Here is a 25,306-nt window from a genome sequence, read left to right on the forward strand (position 1 = left end):
CAATATACATTGCATCATGAGTCTTGTGGCATAGAATTAAATGTTCCATCTTGGAGAACCTATCAACCATCATCAATAATAAATCATTACCCCTTTGTGGCCTTGACAATCCAAGAACAAAACCCATACTTATGTCCTCCCAAGGCTTCAATAGAATAGACAATGGCTGATAAACTCTAGTATTTTGACTAAATCCCTTGGCTATTTGACATACTCTATAGCTCTACACAAACTTCTTCACATCTTGTGATAATTGAGGCCAAAAATAATGTTCACTAATAATGACAATGGTCTTATCTCAACCAAATTTTCATGCTATTCCTCAACAATGTTTCTCTTTGATCAAGTTCTCTCTCACGGAACTCCTTGGAACACACAATTGAATGCCCTTGAACAACATACCATCCTAAAACAAGTAATCTAGCTACTTGGTCCTATCTAGACTAACAAGTTATTTACAAGCCTTCCAAGCCTCTACAAAGTAAGGGTCCTCAAGGTACAAATTCTTGAGTTCATCAAAACTAGCCACTTCAACCTACATTTCTATTAGCAACAACTACCTCCTACTTAATGCCTCTACAACCCTATTAGACCTTTCACTTCTCTGCTTCAAAATAAATGTATAAATTTGCACGAAATCTACCCATTTCAAATGTATTTGATTCAATTTACCTTGGATATTTAGATACTCCAATACCTGATGATAATTATACAATAAAAATTATTTTTACAACAAATAATGTGTCCATTTCATTAAGGTCTGAACTATTGCATAGAACTCCTAATCATAAACATAATACTTCTTCTTTCCATCATTCAATTTTTCACTAAAATAGGTAATAGGATTACCTTCTTGGCTCAACGCAACCCCAATAGCACTACTACTAGCATCGCAATCCACCTAGAACACTTTTCTAAAATCAGAAAGTGCAAACACAAGTTGCTCTATCACGTTCTTCTTCATAATTTCAAAACTCCTTACAACTCATGTAGTCTACTTGAACTCTTTTCTATCTCCCCTCGTTGTTTTCATTAGGGTGCACATATACTATTGAAATTCCTAATGAGCTTCCTTTATAAACTAGTTGGACCATGGAATGATCTCACCTTAGTATAAGACTTTGGAGTAGGCCATTCCAAGATGACCTTCACCTTTGTTGCATCTATTTTGAGGCCTTCAACTAATACAACAAACCTAAAATAGTCTAACTCCCTTTTGAAAAAGCTACACTACTTCAAATTAATAAACAATTTCTCGTCCCAAAACCTTTCAAGGACACTACAAATGTGTGATAAATGTTCATCCAAAGATTTACTAAAAATAAAAATACCATCCAAATAGACAATAACAATTTTTCCCAAAAAATTATTAAGTACCTCATTCATAACCTGCATGAAGGTCCTTGGTGCATTGGTTAGTCCAAAGGGCATTATTAACCACTCATATAGACCCTTCTTGGTCTTGAATATAGTCTTCCACTCATATCCCTCTTTTATTTGTATCTAGTGATAGTCACTCTTGAGATCAATCTTTCTAAAGGGTAAAAGCATAGATCTGTGTCACCATTTGTGATACCAAAACCTGTTTGGTCAAATTTCATTTCTCTATCAAAACTCAATTTTTTTCAAAATCTAAAAATACCCTTTTATAGATTTCAGATTCAATATCATCATTATATAATTTTTTGAGTGTTTTGATTAGTTATAATATGTTATAATCTCAAAGTATTATAGGTTGATATTTCAACATTTCTGAAGATGCTCCCTCAAAAAAGGAAAAAAAATAGTAAATCATATCAAAAAAATTAAAAAATTATATTTATCTCTAGAGGAGAGAATCCTCTTCACGAATATGTAATTTTTTTTCAAGAAGGTATAGATTTGATAGGAAAGTTTTGACGGGAGGAAAAAACTGTTGGATTCTGATAAGGTCAAACTTGAGTACTTATAACAAAGAAAATAGACATAAAAAAAAATTTATTTCTTTTTTTGTGCACTAGCTATACCTGTCATCTATAAGATATTTTGAAATTAGAACAAAAAAATATGATTTGAATATACTTGTTTGACAGGAACTATGGCCTATATTTTTTATAGTTAAAAAAGGGACTTCAAAATAGAATTAAATGAATAAATTTCTACTCAAAAAAATTATAAAAATTATAGGCATTAAGTTCATCCAATTCTACACATTTCATTAGTTTACATCATCTTCATATTTTAAACACAAATACCATTTTTTTTGTCACTAATGTTGAAATGTCATATTCTGATATCACATTTCTTTATAAAAGGTGACACATGTTTGTGCTTTTACCCTAAAGTACTAAGCTCTACTCAAGAAATCCATAATATGATACATTCTTGGCAAAGGCAATTGGTACTTGATGGTTATTTTATTTATAGCTCGAGAGTTTGTGTACATTCTCCACTCTTTGTCCTTCTTTGGTGCTAGTACTGCAAGTACTACACATGGACTTAGACTCTCTCAAATTAAACCTTTCCTCAACAGCTCATGAACTTGTATGTCTAGCTCCTCAGTCTTAGTAGGAGTCATCCTATGAGTAGCCTTGTTAGGAAAACCAACTCTATGAACTAAATCTATTTGATGACTAGTTTTCCTTATTGTTGGCAACCCTTGTGGAACATTATCAGAGATGACATCTCCATAGTCACTTAATAGACCTAAAACATCAAGTGGAACTTCACTACTACCCTCCTTATTCTTTCTAGGAATTAAAGAAAAACACATATATTGATGTTTCATGCCATCCATAAATTTTCTTCCATCAAGAAGACATACCCTAACACTATTGCATACCTTTTCACCCTCCTTTATTAAGGGCTTCAATTTGTGAAAAACTCTATCCTTTGTTAGAGAGTATGTATTTGCATGACCATAATGTATAGCATGCCTATCAAACTAACACAACTTTCCCAACAATAAATGCCAGACATCCATCAGGATGATGTCATAGAGAACCTTGTCATGGTAACTCCCAATCTTGAACTTTATCAAACATTGTTCACTAACTAGGACCTTTTGATAATCCTATACCCAAGCAATCTGATAGGGATGGGGATGTTTCTCCCTCTTGAGCTTTAGTTTTGAGACCATTTCCTCTAACACCATGTTTTTAGTCCTCCCACCATCAACAATCACATCACAACATTTACCCTCATACTTGCACTTAGTATGAAAAAATTCCTCCTTTGTCGAAGTTCACTCTCACCACTTCACAAGACCCTTTCATTTACCAAAACCTATCCTCTTTATTCTTCCTCTGAATGTGATGACTATGCATCATCATCCACATGAGCAACCCTTGCTTGACCATGACCTCTCCTATTTTTCCTTCCTTGGTATTAAGCACACTCATAGGAATGATATCCTTCTTCATTGAAATGAAAATAGGTACCATGGAAACCTCCTCTTCCTAAACCTTGTCTACTTCCTCTCTAATCCCCAAATATTTGATCATGGTTCGAGCAATTGAAACCCTCTTTCCTCTAGTTTTGGCTAGCACCCACATCTTCATTTTTCTTCTGGTTCTCATTTTGGCCTCCAAATAACCTATCACCATTCCTTCCTCCTTCACTGTGACCTCTTTTCCTTCCATCAAACTTTTTGTTTTAATTCTCCTCAACTCGCAAGGCAAATTCATATGCCTCTTCAATGCTAGTCATTCTAACCAGACTTAATTCCTCCTAAATGTTAGGTCATAACCCATTAAGGTAATGGGAAACCTTCTCCTTATTTTATTCTATATGCCCCACCCTAATAATGATGGATTAAAACTCCTCTTTGTATTCCTAGATAGATTTTCCAACTTGCTTGAACCCTTGCATCTTCTTGAATAAATCAAGCTCAAAGTCAACAAGAATGAACTGCTTCTTTATTTTATCCATCATACAATACCATCTTGTGATTTTCTCCTTTCCTCTTATATTTCTTTCAAACTGAATCTCTTTCCACCAGATTTTGGCATGGCCTTTCATTTTTCCCTTTGCAAACTTAACCCTATTAGGGTCCTTGATATCCTCATCCTAAAAATATACCTCTATCTCATTGATCCAATCGATCAACTCATTTAGGATTACATTTCTTGAAAATGTGTCGATGTAAATTTTAGGGCTTTTTCTCATGTTGGCAATAGCCATAAAAAGCTTCTCATCTACTTGGATTATGAATTCTCCATCTCCTTCCCCTTCCACCATAATATTTCCTTCTTCTTCATTTTCCTCCTCACTTTCATCACCTATGGCAATATTCATCCCTCTAAAGTTATCCTCTTGCAATGCTTGAACTTGTCTTTGGAGTGCTCTAACCTTAGAGCGAACAACTCTAGCCCTTCCACCATGATCCCTTCTTGGAGGCATCTTCTTTCTATATCAAAATCCACAACCACACTACTATAGTGCAAACTGCCTCACTATTGGTGATTTGTCTACACACTCAATAAAACCTACTCTAATACCACTTGATAAGGGCACAACTAAAGACAAAATGAAAAAAATAGTAAAAGGGAATATTATTATAAGAAGTGATATTTTATTACATTTAGTATAATGAAAATACTCAATGATGTGTCCTAGAGTGTTACAATGTTGTCTAATTCTATAGAAAAACACTCCTCATAGTACCTTCTCCCAAACTCCACCAAAACTGCATTTACAATGTTAGAAATATCTTGAAGTAACCTAAGTTAGTTTTAGGGTTAGGAATACATTTTAGAATATACCACTTTGTATCCATCACCAAAATAGAAGGTTCTAGAAAACACGGTGAAAGCTAGTCCAAAATTAGAAGAATCTAGAAATGGTAGTCCAACTTCTTGGAGGTATAACTTTTCATCTGAGACTCTAATTGATGAACTGCTTACATTTTCAAAATTTTCTCCAAATGCTCTATATCCCTGTGGACATTTTTTCCTTGTCCCCCATTTATTAGGTGTGTACAAGGCCATTTAGTGCCTCAAATCAGACTTTGAAGCACTCTTAGGGGGTCTCCAAGCAACTTATAACTACAATAACTTTCAAACTGTAAAGCCTTTTGACCTAATTCTTTTTTTGGAGTGCTTTAAATTACAATTATAATCATCCCTCCAACTTACACCCTCTAACACATCATAATTATGGCTCAATTACAAAATAACCTATTTTTTACAATTCATCATTAATGACAAAAAATATAGTATTTGCATTTAAAATATGAAGATGATGTAAACTGATGAAATGTGTAGAATTGTATTAATTTTATGCCTATAATTTTTATTATTTTTTTGACTAAGAATTTATTCATTTTATTTTATTTTGAAGTCCCTTTTTTAACTGTAAAAAATATAGGATGTAGTTCCCATCAAACAAGTATGTGCAAATCATCTTTTTTTGTTATGATTTGAAAATATTTTATAGATGATATGTATAGCTAGTGCACAAAAAAAGAAATAATTATTTTTGATGTGTATTTTCTTTGTTATAAGTACTCAAGTTTGACCTTGTCAGAATCGAACAGTTTTTCCCTCCCGTCAAAACCTCCCTATCAAATCTATACCTTCTTAAAAAAAAATTACATATTCATGAAGAGGATTCTCTCCTCTAGTGATAAATATTTATTTTTTATTTTTTTGATATGATTTACTATTTTTTTTCATTTTTTGAGAGAGCATCTTCTGAAATATTGAAATATCCACTTATAATATTTTTAGATTATAGCATATTATAACTAATCAAAACACTCAAAAATTTATATAATGATGATATTGAATCTGAAATCTATAAAAGGGTATTTTTAGTTTTTTTTTTAAATTGAGTTTTGATAGAGAAATGAGATTTGACCAAAACAGGTTTTTGTATCACAAAGGTGACACAGATCTATGCTTTTACCCCACATTAAACATAAACTAAAACTAAGAATATTTATTGGGTGATATAGGATTACCCTTACACCACTAGATGCTCCTACATCACACAAACAACCCATCAGTCATCTATGGAGGAGGAGTCACACAAAAAGATATAGTCTATAATGAAGAAGGCACTATGAAATCCCAAAATGATAGAGAGTGAGTCTGAGGTTGTAAAGAAAACAATGAAGCAAGGAATACTGAATATTCAACCTTTGTTAGTATCTATTGTAGAAACATGTTTGGAATAGAGTATTTTGTATGTAGTAGTGTTAGATGTTCAGCCTAGTGAACGTAAGAGAAAATATGAAAGATTGGTGGAAGGAATAACTACTAAAACAAAGAGAGTAAAACAACAAGCCACTTGACCAAGAAAAAGTCAAAAAACATTGTTGACATTTGTTGATTGAAGTGATGAAGAAGAAGAAGAACAAGAACAAGAACAAGAAGAATAAAAATAAGATATCAAACAAGTAGAGAAAGTGACTCCATGAAAGCAATCAATAGGAAAAGCTCGACAACCTTGGAAGCCAAAGATAGAGAAGATTAACACAACTATTGCTAGTGAAGGGAACTTTGTTTAGATCAATAAATTCTATGATTTATATAACAGCTCTGAAAAGGATCAAATTGATATATTTATAGTGAGATATATTATATCAAAAAATCTAAAATTGAAGGATCTTGAGAGCATAATTAACAAAAAATTCTATGAAAGACTCATTTAGAACAAGGTTCCTGCAAGAGAAGAATATCTAGAACTTCAAAAGTCTATGCTTAGAACTATTTTCAAGACTAATGACAAAGAATAAATTAAAATATTATTGAATAACCTTGCACCCTATTTGAGTAATAAATTAAGACCATTTCTATTCATGCTTAGTGAAAAGGATAAAATAAGAAGTGAGACTATGGCAGTAATCAATTAGATGTTGACAGGGTCAAAGGAAACACCTCCTCTAGCATCTAGAACCTCGGAAGTTTCAATGAGCAATGACACCATGAAAAATTATCAAACCAATGTTACCATTAACATTGATGATAACAATCCATTTGATGGTTCCACACTTAATGACCCAAACACCAGGGATATTGAGGGAAAATTAAGTTATATTGAAGAGGTGAAGAGGCTACTTGAAGAAGAGAAGAAGAAAATAGAAGAGGCCAAGAAAAAATTGTTTGAGGTAGAAAAAAAAAGGAAAGGAAAGATGATTAAGCTAGAGGCTTTATCCAGTGAGATCCAACATCCATCTTGCAAAGTTGATGATTTTGAAGGACAAGTCACCAATATCCATAGTGATATTAGGAAACTAGAACTATAGAAGAAATAAATTTTTAAGAGGATATCAATTTTTAGAGAATATATTACTTTGAAATTATCTTTTGTTGAGAAATAGTTGGAGGAATGTATCAAGGCCAAGGACACATATTCTAGCTTTTTGTATTAACATCTTAATGCAATTGAGATTGCATCATATGCTTTATGTGAAATTCTCACCTTAGATAAATCTACCAACGAGACATGGAATAAAGTTATGAATGGTGTGAAGGAAAACTTTGATGATTGCATGAAGATCATATCAGCATAAGGAATGACAACATTTTTGGACAGCTTTTTGGAAAAAAACCTATCACTTTGACCTTTGTCATTAATGCCAAAGGGGGAGTAGTTGTATAATATTGTAAAGTATATTGTAATCGGTAGAATAAGTAAAGTTAGACAAGTTGTAATAGATTTAATGTAAGGTGTTATTTATTTTTATTGTGTTAATTTTTGTCACTAGCCAATTTTCCCTATTTTGTTGGCATCAATGCCAAAGGGGGATATTTTTGAGAATTGGCTAGTAGTGATATGTAATTTTTGTCATTTATGGCAATAAATGATGTACATCCTTACAAGAAACCTCCAAAATAAAGATAGTTAGTGTTTGGTAATCAAAAAATTGTTTAGGTATAGAATTTGGTTTGCAACAGTGTATTGTTTTGTTTATAACTTGTTGCTAATGTCATATTATGACTAGAAAATTTAGATGAAGATATTATACATTTTGCTGCTAACATGTATAACATTGGGAGTTAGTACAGACTATCTATAACAAATATAATCATATTTGAAATTATATAAGACAATAAAATTGAAGGAAAGAATCACTTTGTTTACAAGATAATTACTTGTCCAATTAGGGCTAGCATCCTAGATGTTTACTCTATGTTGGAAAAGTGGATTGTGGTCTTAGCTGATCCAACATAAATTTTTGTAAAGGCATGGTATTTATGCAAGGGATCAGAAAAAAAAATTTAATTGTAAGTAGTGTGAACATTGTGATATGTGAACTTACTATGGAAGCGATATATGCAAAATTTCGTAAGAGCTATTTTATGATCCGAGATTGAGCTAAAGATTAGGTATCAATCAAGGAAGAAGATAAAATACCTATTTGAAAACTTTAATTACTTGTTTGGGTAGTGAGATCTTCTTGTAATTAGAAGTTCATATTTGGGAAGTGGCCTCATCTTGAATCTACTATACCACAACTCCTAAGAGGGTTAGAATCTCGTAATAGGGATTCAAAGTCTCTTGATAGAGAATTTTTATACTAAATTTTATCATTGACTCCTAATAGGCTCCATCCTCCAGCAAGGAACTTATATATTAGTATATTATCTAGTGGGTATCATCCCCACCAAGGTTTTCCCTTGGCCAGGGTTTCCCTAGTTAAAAAAAATGGTGTTATGAGTTACCTTTGTGCATTCTTACTATTACTATTCAACATTACTTTATTGGTTGGTTATGCATGGCTTAAAGTAAGAAATAAAATCAAGTTGGTAATTAAAGTTTATAGATTATTCATTCAACCCCCACCCCCCCACCCCTAGTAATTACTATTTCTAACATACTGGTGCTTGGTATGAACTAAACTTTACTTGGCTTACATTGTATCACTCAACATACAATGAACTTATACTTTGATCAGCTCTAGCTAAATTTCTACTTGGCTTGCACTAACTTTGGTTGGCACCTACTATCTACTAATTAAAGCTTGGAAAACTCAATTCTTCTTACATGTTCTTCCAAACTTAGTTAGTGTACCCAATCTTTGCAACCTTGAGTAGATAATCAATACACTATAACATCATTGTCTTAACTAATATTTGTACTCCTTTTTCATACCATAGCTCAATCTTTCCTCTAGGTTATCTTGTTATTACATTTGATCAAATCCTCTACATTAATCAAACAAATAATAGTACTCAAATAAACTAAGCAATTATCTTACCAGCAAGTAGCAAGTTTGATATCAGTGGAAAAACAATGATTGGAACATAGTCTCATACATATGTTAATCTATTTTTGACAATCTCCCTCTTTGGAATTGATGGGAAACTAGTACTAACAACAATACAAAAAAGAAAAGAATTCATCAAGTATTGAAATCTCTTCCAATATCAATAGCTTTCATCTTTTGTATGGGTTGCAAAATTCTATTTTGGTCAATAGAAAATCAATTCATCCTTATGAATCCCTTAGTAATTTCTCCCTCTTACTGGGTAGATGTATTCTTTGAGTCATTTATCCTTCTTTAGTAAACATTGGGTACACTATCTCCCTCTAAGTAGATATGCTTGGATTCTCCCTTGTTCTCACTATGTTTGGTATTCTATATTTCTCCCTCTTTGACAATATTTCCAAAGACTTTTCATCTAAATATCCAGATATGAACATTTTTAGTTTCTCCCTCTATCATCTTTCTTGTGATTGATCAATTATTCTAGCTCTTTGATTACTCTATGCAAATCCTAAAGTAAGATGCACTACATCAAGTTGTAAGATATACATTTTAACTCTAGTTGATGTAGGCTACTACTTATGTTGTGTGACTAGTCTTTGCTAAGAATATTACCCCTAGTTTACCTTTTAGATACTCATGAGAATCCTTAGGTAATGATTTCATGAAGATATTAGCTATTTTCTCTTTTGTATTCACATATTCCATCTTCACCTATTTGTCTTGAACTAGCTCTCTCAAGTAATGATACTTGATTGCAGTGTGCTTAGACTTTGTATGCATCACAATGTTCTTTGATATATTTCTAGCACTTGTATTATCACATTAAAGTATCATAGGTTCATTAATTTCCTCCTTGATACCTTTCAGTAGTTGTTTGACCCATACAATGTTTGTACAATTTATTGTAGCAGCAACATATTCAGCTTCAACATTGGATTGAGATATGCAGTTTTGTTTCTTGCTAGTCCATGTAACTAGCCTTTTTCCTAATAAAAAAGTTTCCACTAGTTATCTTTCTATCATCAATATTTCCAACCAAATTTGTATCAGTGTAGGCTCTCAACTCAAACTTCTCATTTTTCTTGTACTATAGACCATGGTCTTCTATTCCTTTCAGATATCTCATTCTTCTCTTAATAGTCATGAAATGATTCTCTCTAGGATTAGTAGAGAATCTTACAACTATCCTAGTAGATAATGTAATATCAGGTCAAATATGCACTACATATTATAATTTTTCAATCATAGACCTATAAAATGGTTGATTCACCTCGATTAAATCATCATTTTAAAACAATTTGTATCCTCTCACTATAGGTTTTCTTACTAGCTTAGAATCTTCCAATCCAAAAGTTTGCAGTATCTTCTTTACATATTTAGACTGAGTGGTGTATATAACATATTTCATCTAATGTACTTGTGCAAACCCATAAAGAACTTGATCTCTCCAACATAGACATCTCAAATTCTTTCTTCATTTCATTTGAAAAAGCTATACATAAAGTATTTTGACCACCAAAAATGATATCATAAAGAAAAATTTTAGATAGTAAAATACGTTTTTCCTTTTTTGGTCTTCAAGTACAGATTGCTATTATGAGCAATTCTATCAAATCTGATTTCAAGAGACAATTGTGAATCTTTTCATACCATGCTCTTGGTACTTGTTTCAAACCATATAAAGCTTTTTGTTGATAACATACCATGTTTTTTTCTGTTAGCATCAAAAAAACCTTTGGGTTGTTCTATATAGACCTTTTCTTCCAATATGTCATTCACAAATGCATATTTAGCATCAATTTGATAAACTAAACCTTATTATATAAATTTTTTAATCCTTCCAATCCTGTAATAGGAGAAAATGTTTCTCCATATTTTATCCCTTCTTCTTGTCCATACCCCTTGTAAACTACTCTTTCTTTATTCCTTGTGACTTCACCACTTTCATCTAACTTGTTACTATACACCCACTTGGTTCCAATCACATATTTATCTTCTTGTTTAGGAGCTAGAGTCCATTTCTTATTCTTCTTAATCTATTCAATCTCTTCTTTCATGGATTTACTCTAGTCCACACATCTTCTAAGGCATCTTTCAGTTTTATAGCTTCATGCATATTTGGAAAACATGTATCACTTTTCAACCTATTTCTTGCCATTGGTCTTGCATATTTTTCTCCAATAATTTGTGGAGTAGGGTGATATCTTTTTACATACTTTGACAATATTTGATCTTCTCTATTTAACTCATTAGGTCTCTTTAGTTATGAATCATTGTGTACTTTTCTATTAGGTAATTCAACATCTCTTTCATGTACTCTAATATCAAAACTAGAATGTCCCTCAACTTCATTTTGTAACTTGGCACTTGACAATAGTTCAGATCTTGAATGCAACTCGACATTCTTTATATGTGACTTGGCCGTCACTAAAACTTGTTCTTGAATTGCAAGTTGATTTATAGAATCTTCATTAGTAAGCATACCTTTATAAAAGTATACAAATGATTTTTCTTCCTCTAGTTCCTTCATAGGTTCAGCCTCATGTACTTCTCTATATTCATCAAAATTTATATTCGCCCTTTCCAAAACATTGCTAGTGTTAGTATTTAAACACTTATAAGATTTACTTCTTGTGGATTCACCAAGGAATATACCTTCTTCACTTTTTGCATCTAGTTTACCATTCCTAGAATCTTTTAGAATATAACACTTTCTTCCAAATACCTTAAAATATTTTTCATTGGGTGAGTATCCATACCATAGTTGAAAGGTGTTGAATGAGTACTTTTCTTGACTTTCACATAGTCCAAGGTATAGATAGCTATACTTACAACCTCACTCCAATATTTCAAAGAAACATTCTTCTCCATCATGAGTGTCCTATCATTGTCCATTATAGATCTATTCCTCCTTTTAGAAATTCCATTTTGTGGAGAGGTTCTAGGTGCTAATTTTTATCTTTTGATTCATCTTTCATTACAAAACATCTCAAACTCATTTGATGCAAATTCTCCTCCTCTATCAAATCTCAAACGTTACAGGAATTTACCTATTTCCTTATCAAATCTTGCTAACTACCACTTAAATATTTGAAAAGTATAAAATTTATATTTTGCAAATATAATTGTCATCATCCTAGAATAATCATCAACAAATAACATAATGTACTTATCACCTTTGTAGCTTTCCACATCAATTTCTCTACACAATTCAGTATGAACAATCTCCAAAATTTCCTTAGACATGTGAATCTTAAGGTATTCTTAAAAGTAGACTTTTTCATTTTGTGTAACTAGCATTGTTTGCAAATTATATTGTCAGATATCCTCAACCTAGGACAACCTTTGAATCTTCTCATGTTATTGCTACTAACCAAGTTATCAAAATTAACATGACATAACCTCTTGTTCAATAACCGCACATCATAAAATTAGACAACTAGATAAGTAGCATCATTCATATCAAGATAGAATAGATTACCTCTAGTTTGATGACCTTTTCCAATTTTTTTTCCATCAATATTGTATATCTTAGCTATCTTGATCTCAAACTCAACCTTGCAACTTGAACTATTTGTTTGTGACACACTAAACAAATTATAGTTACTTCCTTCAACATTATAATCATTGTCGCATAAAGTCTTTTATGTGATTTTGATAGAATTTATTTCATTTATTAGATAGGATGCATCATTACCAAACCTTACACTATTTCCATCACAATAATTCAAGGTAATTAACTTACTTTTATCTCTAGTCGTTTGCTATGAACACCCACTATCAATTATCCATCTATCATTCTTGTTCACATAGGAAACTAGTGTAGTTGCCTCATCCTCATCAGAATCATTCTTCATTACAACATACACCACTTCATAATCATGATCATCAGATCCAACTTTGGTTTCCTCTTCTACAATGTAGCAAGACTTCTTGCCTTTGTCTTTGTAATCTTTTGTTTCCTCATCTCTCTTACTTTTGTGCTTGTCTCCACCTTTATAGTTATTTTTTCCTAGATATCTAGCAACAATATGACCAACCTCATTGCAATTAAAACACATGATAGGTAACTTACCTTTGAATTTTCCTTTATCTCTGTGAAATATCCTTGATAGTACTATTACAAGTTGTTCTACATCCTCCTCATCTATATCACTATCATTGGAAATATATTTTACCTTTTTCTTCTTCTTCTCATTAGGTTCCTTCAATGACAACTTAGCTTTGAAATCATATTTGATATTGTCATATTTGAAGTTTTCAAAATTGGATAACTCAAAAGTAACGAGTCTACCTACCAAACCTTCAAGAGTCAGATTAGAACTTGATATACATCTCAGTTCTTGTATTGCAAAACTCTAATAGTATAGATGGGTAACAATGTTCTCAAAAGTTTTCTAAGTATATTCTCATCATCTATCTCATCAGTAGATCCTCTTATAGCATTAACACCATCTTTCATCCTAGAGAAATATTGAGCAACATTTGTGTGTATTCACACCCATTAAAAAAGGAACAATAAGGGGCTCCATCAGCATTGAAGGAAATTAATTACTCATCATGATATTTCAAATGTATTTTTAATCTATTTGAGTCAATATGTAAGGCTAAATATAGCTATTTGTAACATATTGTAAAACAATTTCAAATATGTAATAAAATATTGTCATAAATGTGACATATGAAAAATTTGATGTAAGAGAGAAGATGAAAGGTCATAGAATGTAATAAATTAGTTATAGAACTTGAAAAGTCTTTAAAGTATCATGTATTGGTCATAATTTTTAGATTTTAATGGCTGGAGAAGATGGAAGAAGAGGTAAATTAAAGAGAAATTTGTATTTGTGAGTTTTATAATGATGTTTTGCATAAATTTCTAGAAACTTGATTGTTCTTTCTATTAGTATAAATTAATATGAAATGATACAGACTTGAAACTTATATTTTTGGAAAGGTATTCGAGTTATCCATCTTTTGGTTTTGGTTTGGTCAAATTTCATTCAATTTTGCATCAAAGTTATGGCTATTGTGGTGATAGTAGGTCTAAATCTGTCTTAGTTTGTTGATCCAATTAAAAGCTTGCAAAAATTTGCAATATTGTTGTGATAAGTTATAGAGTTGTGATTAGTTGATGTGTGAATCCTTGCATCCTTACATCAAATTGCAGTAGAAGGTTAGGGAAAAGGTGTTTATTTTGAATTTGTTTTTTTCATGATAGGTTGAGAAGAGAACCTATAGAGTGGCCAAAAGTCTAGGTTAAATGGAGAGAACCTAGATAGGAGAAGATGGTCATGCAAGGAGATTTATCTTATGATAAGAGGATATTATTAAATTCATGGGTTTCATATTGAGATTTGCATAAAGTGAAGAAGGAAGAGAAAAATAAAATAGAGGAGGAGAAAAAAAGGAGAAGAGGAAGCTAGAATAAAACAAGAGATAGGAGACAAAATAAGATTCCTAATGAGGGAACTTTAAAAAGTGGAAGAAAATTTAGAGAGACTAAAAGAGGAATTGGAGAAAAATATGTATAAGGAAAATAATAATTTGCAGTAGCCATTAATTGAGGATAAAAATGTATGTGAAGATGGAATAGAGATTTTGGTTACTAATGAAGAGAAGAGTTGTCCAATGAAGGGAAAAAGTGAGAAAATTGATGCCATTGTAAAATTTTTGCAGCATATAATTATTGATGATAATGTTCTTGAAGATAGGAAAGAGGTTGATGTGGTAGTTGTTGATGAGCCTTGCGATGAAAAGGTTCATAAAGATGGAAAAGAGATGGATGTGATGGTTCTTGATGGAACCAAGAGGTTGAGTTTGAATTTAAGAAAGAAGGTCATATGGCCTAGCAAGAGGTCAATAGTTTCAGCAAGGAAGAAGACTAATGATTTGGCCAAGAGGATAGAAAAGATTCAAGTAGTTATGAATTTGTCTCCAATTATGGAGATATTGAAGCATAAAGACATTGGAAAAAGGGATGCATACATTCCTATAGTGAACCAAATTGATGAATTAATATATGACGAGGTACCATTTACTTTTTCTAATCAATTTATTTTAGGTTTGCATGAGTTCTACCTAAATTCTTATGTGGAAGAGGTTTATGAAGATATGAAAATTGACTTGGATACTTGGAAAGAGTACAACCTATTGGAAATATAAGAGCAGTAACTAAGAGGGGAGGGGTGAATTAGTTATTTCTAAAATAAATACCAAATCCCTTAGATGTCAGTAAAAAATGCAAACTAAAAGACTAAAAACTGTTGAAGATCGGTAAACACATACAGAACATTGTAACTCGATAATAAATAAATCATCTCAGTAAATGCTTAACATATAAACCTTTAGATTTATCTATGATTAACATTACTTTAACTAAGCTGCAAACATGCTACAGAAAATAACATAAACACATTAGACACTAGGATTTAACTTGGAAACCCAACTTGGGAAAAACCACCAATTGCAACTAGTTATTGTTTTCTCACTCTTTTGAAGTAAGCCCTATTAGGAGCCAACCCTATTAAAGGTTACAAAAAAAACTATTAGGTGTGTCCCTATTAAAACATTTAATCACCCCATTAGGAGTGACATTGTTAGAGGTCTTGAGAACAATTCAATGGAATTGCCACCTTGTTAGATGATTTGCAAATAGTTATTAAGCCAACTCTATTAGGAGATTTAGAACACTACTACAATGGTTAGAGAGTAACAATGAGATGACTTGATTTGAATGCAATTGAATTGCTAAATACAGATCTCTATTCTAGCTTGTACTTGATCCCTTGTAATTGAATATAACTTTGCTGCTCCACAAGGATATTCTTCTTATCCTTCAAATTTTTTCCTCTTCTCATCACCAGCTCTTTAATCACATCATCATTAATTACACACTTTGAAATCACAACTTGACCTTATACTTATACCATTCACTTTGTCAAGTCTACACAAATACAACTTAAAATAATCAATATTCATCAACTTAGTTAGTTGGAATCAATAGATAAATCAATTAAGCTTAATATACCAAAATAAGAAAATCCTCTATTATCCAACCTAGCTCAGTAGAAACTAAATTAAAAAAAAAAATCCTTTCTTAACCAATAGAAGCTTGGTTAACACTGAAAACTCATGAAAAATCCTTTGGGAATCGAATGAGCTCAGTTAGCATTTGTTCCATCCAAATTTCCTTAATTAACCAAGTGAGTTTGATTAACACTTATTTTATGCAACTTTTACTTTGACACCTGAGTGAACTTGGTAGACACTATCTTCTAAACTAGGCAAACATACGAATGGTCGGTAGACACTGAAAACTATCTTTACTACCTGAGTGAGCTTGGTATATATTGACTGATAATGATATGAAATTTTTGCAACATCAAAGACAACACAAAATTAATCAATTGTATCCAACACAACCAAAAAATATCAAAGAATTGGAAGACAAGAAAGAGGAAAGACAATCTAAGGGACGTGGATTTTGCTGTCACTAGGAGCATGGTGTGTAACACCATCCCTAAAAAAATGGCATAATAAGAGGTTCCATGAGTACTGAAGACATTTAAATACACATCATGATATTTCAAATGTAGTTTGAATCTATTTTACTCAATGTGTAAGGCTAAATATGACTATTTGTAATAGATTGTAAAAAGTCATCAAATATGTGATAAAATATTGTCATAAATGTGACATGAAAAAGTTGATGTAAGAGAGAAGATGAAAGGTCATAACATGTAACTAATAATTATACAACCTGAAAATTATTTAAAGTATCATGTATTGGTCATAAGTTTCATAATGTAATGGCTGAAGAAGTTGGAAGAAGAGGTGAAATAAAGAGAAATTTGTATTTGTGAGTTTTGTGATAATATAGTCAGAATGTAATGACTGTTATTTCTATTAGTATATATTCATATACAATTATAGAGACCTTCAACTTATATTTTCATAAAGGTATTTGATTTATCTATCTTTTGGCTTTGGTTTGGTCAAATTTCACTCAATTTTGCAGAAGTTATGGTTTATTTGGTGAGTACAAGTCTGAATTTGTCCTTTTATCGATTCAGTTAAAATCTTACAAAAATGTTCAATACTACTATGATAAGTTATGGAGTTTTGATTATGTGATCTATGAATCTTTTCATCCTTACATCACATCATCAACTTATTGCATTCTCATATCATCAAAATAACCTCTAAAACTTTGAGATTTCTCTCTCAAAACATTTGCATCTCCTCCATCGATGGTGTGAAGAGAATCCCACATATTATTTTCACTATCACAACCATTGATATCATTGAACATGGATTAACTTAGGGCAAATAAAATATCCAACATTTCCTAATTGTGTTCTTTCTTCTTTTTAGATCTTAAGTAGTTAAGGCTCCAGTAGGATGAACATGCTTGGTGGTGATGGTAGATTGTGTTTTTATAAACATTAGTCCACCAAGATAATTAAGATGGGGGCATGAATCAATTATCTAATAATTAAACCACTTATCTTCACTAAAAACCTTAACCATTCAATCAAATTAAATGACAACCATAAAAAATGCACATATACAATTACACTAGATATGTTGACTAGGGAAACCCTTGATTAGAGGGAAAATTCCAATAGGAATAATGCCCACAAGATGATGTACTAAAATAAATATTCCTTGTTAGAGGATAGACCTTGTTAGGAGTCTATTACAAAATTTAGTACAATAAGTTCCTATTAAGAGACATTGAATCCCTTTTAGGAGATTCGAAACCTGTTAGAAGTTGTGGTATAATGTATGCAAGAAGAGCCCACTACCCAAACATGCCATTTCAACTACAAGAAGAGCTCATTAATCAAAAAAGTAATTTACTGGTATCTTCTTCTTTCATCTATACTTTCCCCTATGCTATCAATTGGACCAATCAGTATTAGACCTTGTAGACTAGGTCACAAACCTTAGATCCAAATACCAAACTTTGGATCACTTAGAAAAACCTTAGCAATGAATTTTCCTTCACTTTTACACTGCTCTACTCAACTTCACATTTCGTATTGCTCTACTGCTTCCAAAATATTTCCAAGTCACATATATCCATATTATGATAAATTAAAATATCATTCTTTTATATGAAGTTCATAGAACAATTCCTAAGTCAGTTGCTAGTCCTTCTCAACTAATTATTATGAGACCTCATTAAGAACATGTTACACTTAGTGATAACATGAATTTTCCACTTTGCAACTTGAATTTAACTTTTCGTACACTCAATATTATGACTATCAAGATTATCCATGTCATCAACAACATGTCTTCTTCATTTCCTCAACCTTGATAATCAAGATATCAAATCTACTAAGAGATATAACTAGTTTATCATAAGATGCATTATCAAACTCTATCTAAAAAAAAATATTAGAAAAATTTACACAACTTCTTCTTGAATTATCTTTTCTACTTCTGATGTTAACTACATATATTAGATATTTAGAAGTATCTATCATAACCTTGGGTGGTTATTATGCCCAACTAGTCATATGTACTGACTTAATCTTTTCTTTGTTCATCTGTTAGATACCATAGAAGACATCAAACATGCTATGTTGACATCAATGACAAACTCAGTCACAAATGTAACATATCATCATCAAACCAATCTTCCAACCATTTCCCCCTTTGGTATTGATGACAACATAGATGAAAAAAATCTAGTTCCAAGAATACCAAAAAAAGATATACATTCTTCAAATCATCTTCATCAATCATACTCCCCATTTATATACCTCAATGTGCTCTATACCAAACTATTATTTCAAATTGATGCGACATTCTCCCATACTCATGCAAAACATATTCTTAGCATAATGTTTTCTTGCAGTAATTCTCCCACATAGTATAATGCCAAACTCTCCCATAGTATGATTTTTTTCATGCTAAATGATCCCCCATTGACATCAATGTCAAAGGTTTTCACAACACATATTTGCATTAGGTTCTGCAATAACTAGTACTTACTTAGTTCAAGTTTTAAAAGACATAATTCAACAACATCAACAACACTGATAAGAGTCTTGAGTGACTCTATCCATCATAGATACTCCCCCAAATAGGAAGCATTATCATCCAGTCTAGAAAAACAATGGTGCCCTATTATCATAGACTAATGCACTCTTCCATATTCTTACTCCTATGTAGGAAGGGGCATGACCCCAAAAATACCTTGTAAATACTCAAAAGTTTCTTTGGGAAGAGGCTTAGTGAATATATCTGCAATATGCTCTTTTGTGCTCCCATACTCCAATCTGATTTCCCTTTCTACAATGTTTTCACTCAACATATGATTCTTAATAGAAATTTTCTTATTCACAATGTATAAGAACAAGTTCATTAATTTCTATCTTTATTTCCTTTAGCATCTACGTCATCCAGATTACTTGATTGAAATTATTTGCCACTGCAACATTTTTTTCTTCTAGTATACTTTGAGATGTACAATCCTACCTCTTGCTTAGCCAAGAAACTAATCTTCCTCCAAGAAAGAAATCTCCTCCATTGGTGCTCTTTTTGTCATCCATATTGCCTACCCAATCTATATTAGTATAAGCACATAGAGTAAAATCATTAGATCTATTATACCATAATCCAAATTTTGAAATTCCTTTTAGATATCTAAATATTCTTTTCACTTCTGCATAATGCACTTCTTTAGGATTAGCCTAGAATCATGGAACAATTCAAACTACATTTTCTATATCTAGCCTTATGTGTGTTGGATATTGCAAACCTCTGATCATAGATCTATACTTCTTCTACTCAATAGTAGGTGTTTGATCCTTTGTAGATAACTTGTGTCTAGTTACCATAGGTGTTCCAATAGGTTTACATGTTTCCATACCAAACCTTTTCAATAAATTCTTCAAGTACATAGTCTATGAAATAAAGATTCCTTATTTAATCTATACTATCTATAATCCTAGGAAATATTTCATCTCTCCTATCATACTCGTTACAAATTCTTTCTTCATTTCTTTAGAAAACTTCTTACTTTCTTCACCATTTCCTCCAAATATTATATCATCAAGAAATATTACCAAAATCATCAAACCCTTATCCGTTTCTTTCCAATATAGATTGCTATCTGCCATACCTTTTATATATCTAAGGTTTGTTAGATGCTTACGTAGCCTTGCATACCAGGTTTTAGGTGCTTACTTCAATCTATACAATGCTTTCTTTAGTCTACATACTATGTCCTTGTTATCTATCAAAGTAAATTCTTCAAGCTACTCAATGTATAGCTCTTCTTTGAGTTCTCCATTTAGAAATGTAGACTTGACATCCATCTGATATACTTTGAATATTTTTTATTTTGCATAGGCTAAGAATAAACTTACTACTTTTATTCTAGCCACTAGAGCATAAGTCTCCTCATAATCTATTTGTTCTTCCTATGAATAACCTTTACATAGCAATCTTGCTTTTTTTTCTTACAACTTCTCCTTGCTCATTCATCTTGTTCCTAAATACCCATTTCGTTCATATTAGATTCTTATCTGCTAGTTTGGGGACCAATTTTCATGTCTCATTCCTTACTAGCTGATCCAATTTTTCTTTCATGGCTTATTTCCAATAATAATCTTTACATGCTTCATCTACATTCTTTGGTTCAACTTGAGATATAGAGCATAGTTCTTCACTAAATCTTTTTCTTGTCATCAGAGCTTTATCTTTGCTTCTAATGATCTATTTAGATGGGTGATTCTTTATCATGTTCTTTCCTGAAGTAGGAGTTGTTACCTCAACTCTTAGTTCTACTTAAGGTTGTAAGCTTTGTTTCTACCTTTTCTATCCTTCATTATGAAAATTATTGTTAGTCTTAAGAAATAATTCATCATTCCTTGGCTTAGTAACAATATTATCATCTAAATTGTAATCAATTATTATCTCTTATATTCTAAACTTCTCATGAATTCTTACATTAGCACTTTCCATAATAGTCTTAGTTCTCTAATTCTAACATCTATAAGCCTTGCTTTTCAATGAATAATGAAGAAACATACTTTCATCACTTCTAGCATTAAACTTAACAATGTCATCATCTCTCTTAATGTAACACTTACTTAAAAATATTCTAAAGTACTTAACTATAGGTGACTGACCAAACCATAGTTCATAAGGTGTCTTGTTTGTATCCTTCCTGACTTGAACTTTGTTCATAGTGTAGATTGTTGTATTCACTGCTTCTCTCCAAAATGTCTTGGATACATCATTCTCTACTAACACAGCTCTAGCTACTTCTATGATAGACTTGTTCCTTCTCTCTGCAATGGCATTCTATTCAAGAGTCTTCAACTCAACTCTTTCTTCCACTCTAAGATCAGATCTCTACTCTTTAATCTAATTCTCATGTTGCAAATCATTGTTAATGATAACTTCCACATTTTCATGGTTAGCCTTTGGATCAACAATAGTTACCAAATGTATCTCTTTTGCTACTTCCTTTTTTGTAACCAATTCAATCTTATTATCTTTATCACAATCATTCAAGAATCTTTCCATACTTGATTTAAATTCTTCATCTTCATCAAAAATCAAACTCTTTCTAGATTTCCTTGTTCTCTTAGGGTAGGTAGATGCATAATGACCAAACTCATTTCATATAAACAAAAAAAATTTACATACCTTATTTTCTCTTTTTATAACTAGATCAATACCTCCCTTAATCTTCATATCTTCTTTGGATAACTCACCAAGAGCTTCTATGTCAAAATTTGCACTATCTAACTTAGGACTATCATTCTTTTCCATTGATCTCTTAAAGTTGTTAAACTTAATCTTCCAAGACCTAATTCTCTGATATCAATTGTTAGAAACAATAGTCCACCAAGATAATTGGGGGGGAGGGGGGGTTTGGTGAATTAGTTATCCAATAATTAAACTACATATTTTCATTTAACAAACTTAACCATTTAATCAAAGTAAACAACAACCATATAGAGATGCATATAGTCAATTACACTAGATATGTTGACTAGGGAAATCTTTGATTAGAGGGAAAACCCTAGTGGAATGATGCCCACAAGATGATGTACTAATATAAATATTCCTTGCTAGAGGATAGACCCTATTAGGATTCTATTACAAAATTCACCACAATGCATCCCTATTAGGAGACTTTGAATCTCTATTAGGAGTTTTGGTATAATGTATGTAAGAAGAGCTCGCTACCCAAAGATGCAATTTCAACTACAAGAAGAGCTCACTACTCAAACAAGTAACTTACTAGTATCTTCTTATTTCCTCTATATCTTCCTCTATCTTGTAAACTGGACCAGTCATTGTCATACCTTGTAGACTAGGTCACAAACCTCAAATGCAAATACCAAACCTCAAATCACTTAGAAAAAAACTCAGCAATGAAGTTTTCTTCACTTTTGCACTGATCTACTCAACTTTTCATTTCATACTGCTCTATTACTTTTCAAAGATTTCTAAGTTACATATATCCATATTATGATAAAGGAAAATTGTAAGGAAACTCAGGTGCAGAAACAACTTCCTACACTAATCTCTTAAGAGAAGTATGGTGCAAATCCTATTAAAATCTTTTCACTTACAAATTTAATATAATGTAAAACAACAATATTTCGGCCAAGCAAGTTCAACAATGACAACAGAAGACTCCAGTAGCAACTCACAGTACCAACTATACACTTTTTTGCATACTCCTCTTCATGACCCTAAAAAATCTTATAAAATGTGCTTCACTTTTAGGGCTACTCCCAAAGGTAACTATATTAGGGTTTTTACCAAACCCACTATTTGGGTAGAGTGTACAGTACTCAAATTTATCAGTTGCCACATGTCTTCACCTGTCATTAAATCTTCCTAACATAGCTCTTACGTGTCATAGGAATATGTCATAACTGTTTTAGCTATGATCTCCTTATACACAATTCAAGATGCAGACACATCAACATTATTTGCAAGAAATACATTTTATAAAACAAATAATAAGAATAAGAATTATCCAAGGTTGAGATACCTTATTCCTAAGATTCTCCCACTTGTCAAACACCTTGTAAGAGCAACAATAACATAACATGAACTAACTGCTATAGGCCAAAAGGCCCATAGACTCTAAACACCATTTGAACTTCTCGGTGCCCATTGGTTTTGTTAATGCATCTGCAAAATTCTTCACAGTATCCACTTTCTCCAAATTTACCTTTCCATCTTCCACTATATCTCTCACAAAGCGAAACTACACATCAATGTGCTTTGTTCTGGCATGGAAAGTTGGATTCTTCACAAGGAAAATAGCACTCTGACTGTCACACCAAATAGTAATCTGTTCTGCATCAACACCAACATCAAAACACAATCTCTTAAGCCAAATGGCTTCCTTACAAGCATGAGTAGCAGCCATGTACTCAGCTTTTGTAGTGGATAAAGCAACCACAAGTTGTTGCTTTCTCATCCAACTGATGGCACCACCAAACATAGTGAACACATAAGCATTGGTGGATCTCCTACGATCAATATCACCTACCCAAATCCACAAACCCATGAATACAAACTGAATGCAGACATCCAAAAGAGTTACCATGATAACATATGGAGTAATCTGATGTACCCCTCAAATATCTGAATACTCGCTTAACTACATCCCAATGTACTCATCTAGGATTAGCCATAAACCAACTCAAGACTCCCACTCCTTGGGAAATGTCTATTCTAGTATAGACCATAGCATACATAAGACTACCAATTGCACTAGCATAAGGTACTCTACTCATGTCCTCCATCTCACTAGGAGATTTTGGACAATCATCTATAGATAACTTTGTTCCCATAGGAATAGGAACAGATAGTGGTCTACAATCTACCATGCTGAACCTATCCAACATAGACTTCACATACTTACTCTGACTCAACCAAAGTTTTCTATTAGACTTGTCTCTACCGATTTCCATACCCAAGATGTAACTAGCTGCCCCAAGATCTTTCATCTCAAACTGTGCTGACAACTGAGATTTGAAATCAAAAATCATACCCTTACCCTTCCCAAACAACAAAATATCATCAACATATAATGCAACAATAAGAAGGCAATCATTTTCAACTCTAAGATAAACACAACGATCTAATTTTGATCTTACAAATCCAATTGACAACACAAAGGCATCAAAATTAAGGTACCACATCCTCGGAGGTTGTTTCAAACCATATAGAGATTTCTTTAATCTGAAAACTATGGATTCTTTACCTTTAAAAATGTAGTGCTCAGGCTTTGACATATAAATATCTTCCTCCAAATCACCATGAAGGAAAGTTGTCTTCACATCCATCTGTTCTATCTCGAAATCATATGATGTAGCAAGAGATAACAAAAATCTAATGGATGTCAACTTTGCAATAGGAGATAATATTTCACCATAATATATTCCTTTTTCCTATGAATACCCCTTTGCAACCAATCTAGCTTTGTACCCTTCAACATTGCCATCTACAAAAAATTTCTTCTTGAACACCCATTTATAGCCAACGGATTTTCTCCGTTTAGGAAAAGGTAGAAGGTCCCAAGTTTTGTTTTTCTCTAATGAAGCCATCTCATCATCCATAGCCTCAATCTAGGAACTTGCATCTTCCATGCCCAAAGCCTCTTTCATAGATCTAGGCTCATCAGTGTTAGTAATCAAAGCAAAAGCACAACTGGAATCTAACATAGAATAACCAAACCTTTCTGGTTGCTTTCTTTCTCTAGTGAATCTCCTCAAGGGTTGTGGTTGAGTTTTATCTTCCTCTTCTTTTGAACTATCAGAGCTGCTAGAGCTCTCCTCATCATTAGACCCAAAATGGTGTCTCTATTCAGTCTTCTTAGGGGTAGGAGGCAACTAAAGAACATCTTTTTCCTTTTCTTTTTCATCTGGTTGTAGCACAATAGGGGAAGATGTTAGCTCTCTAAAAATAACATTTCTACTATACACCACCTTACTAGTCACAGGATCCCAAAGCTTGTATCCTTTCACACTGGCACTGTACTTGATGAAAATACATTTAATAGCTTTATTTTCCAACTTAGATCATTTCTCCTTTGGAACATGTGCATAAGCTTCA

Source organism: Cupressus sempervirens, chromosome 7 (genome assembly GCF_028749045.1).
Source record: "Cupressus sempervirens isolate cs-2001-9-10 chromosome 7, ASM2874904v1, whole genome shotgun sequence".
NCBI classification, from domain to species: Eukaryota; Viridiplantae; Streptophyta; class Pinopsida; order Cupressales; family Cupressaceae; genus Cupressus; species Cupressus sempervirens.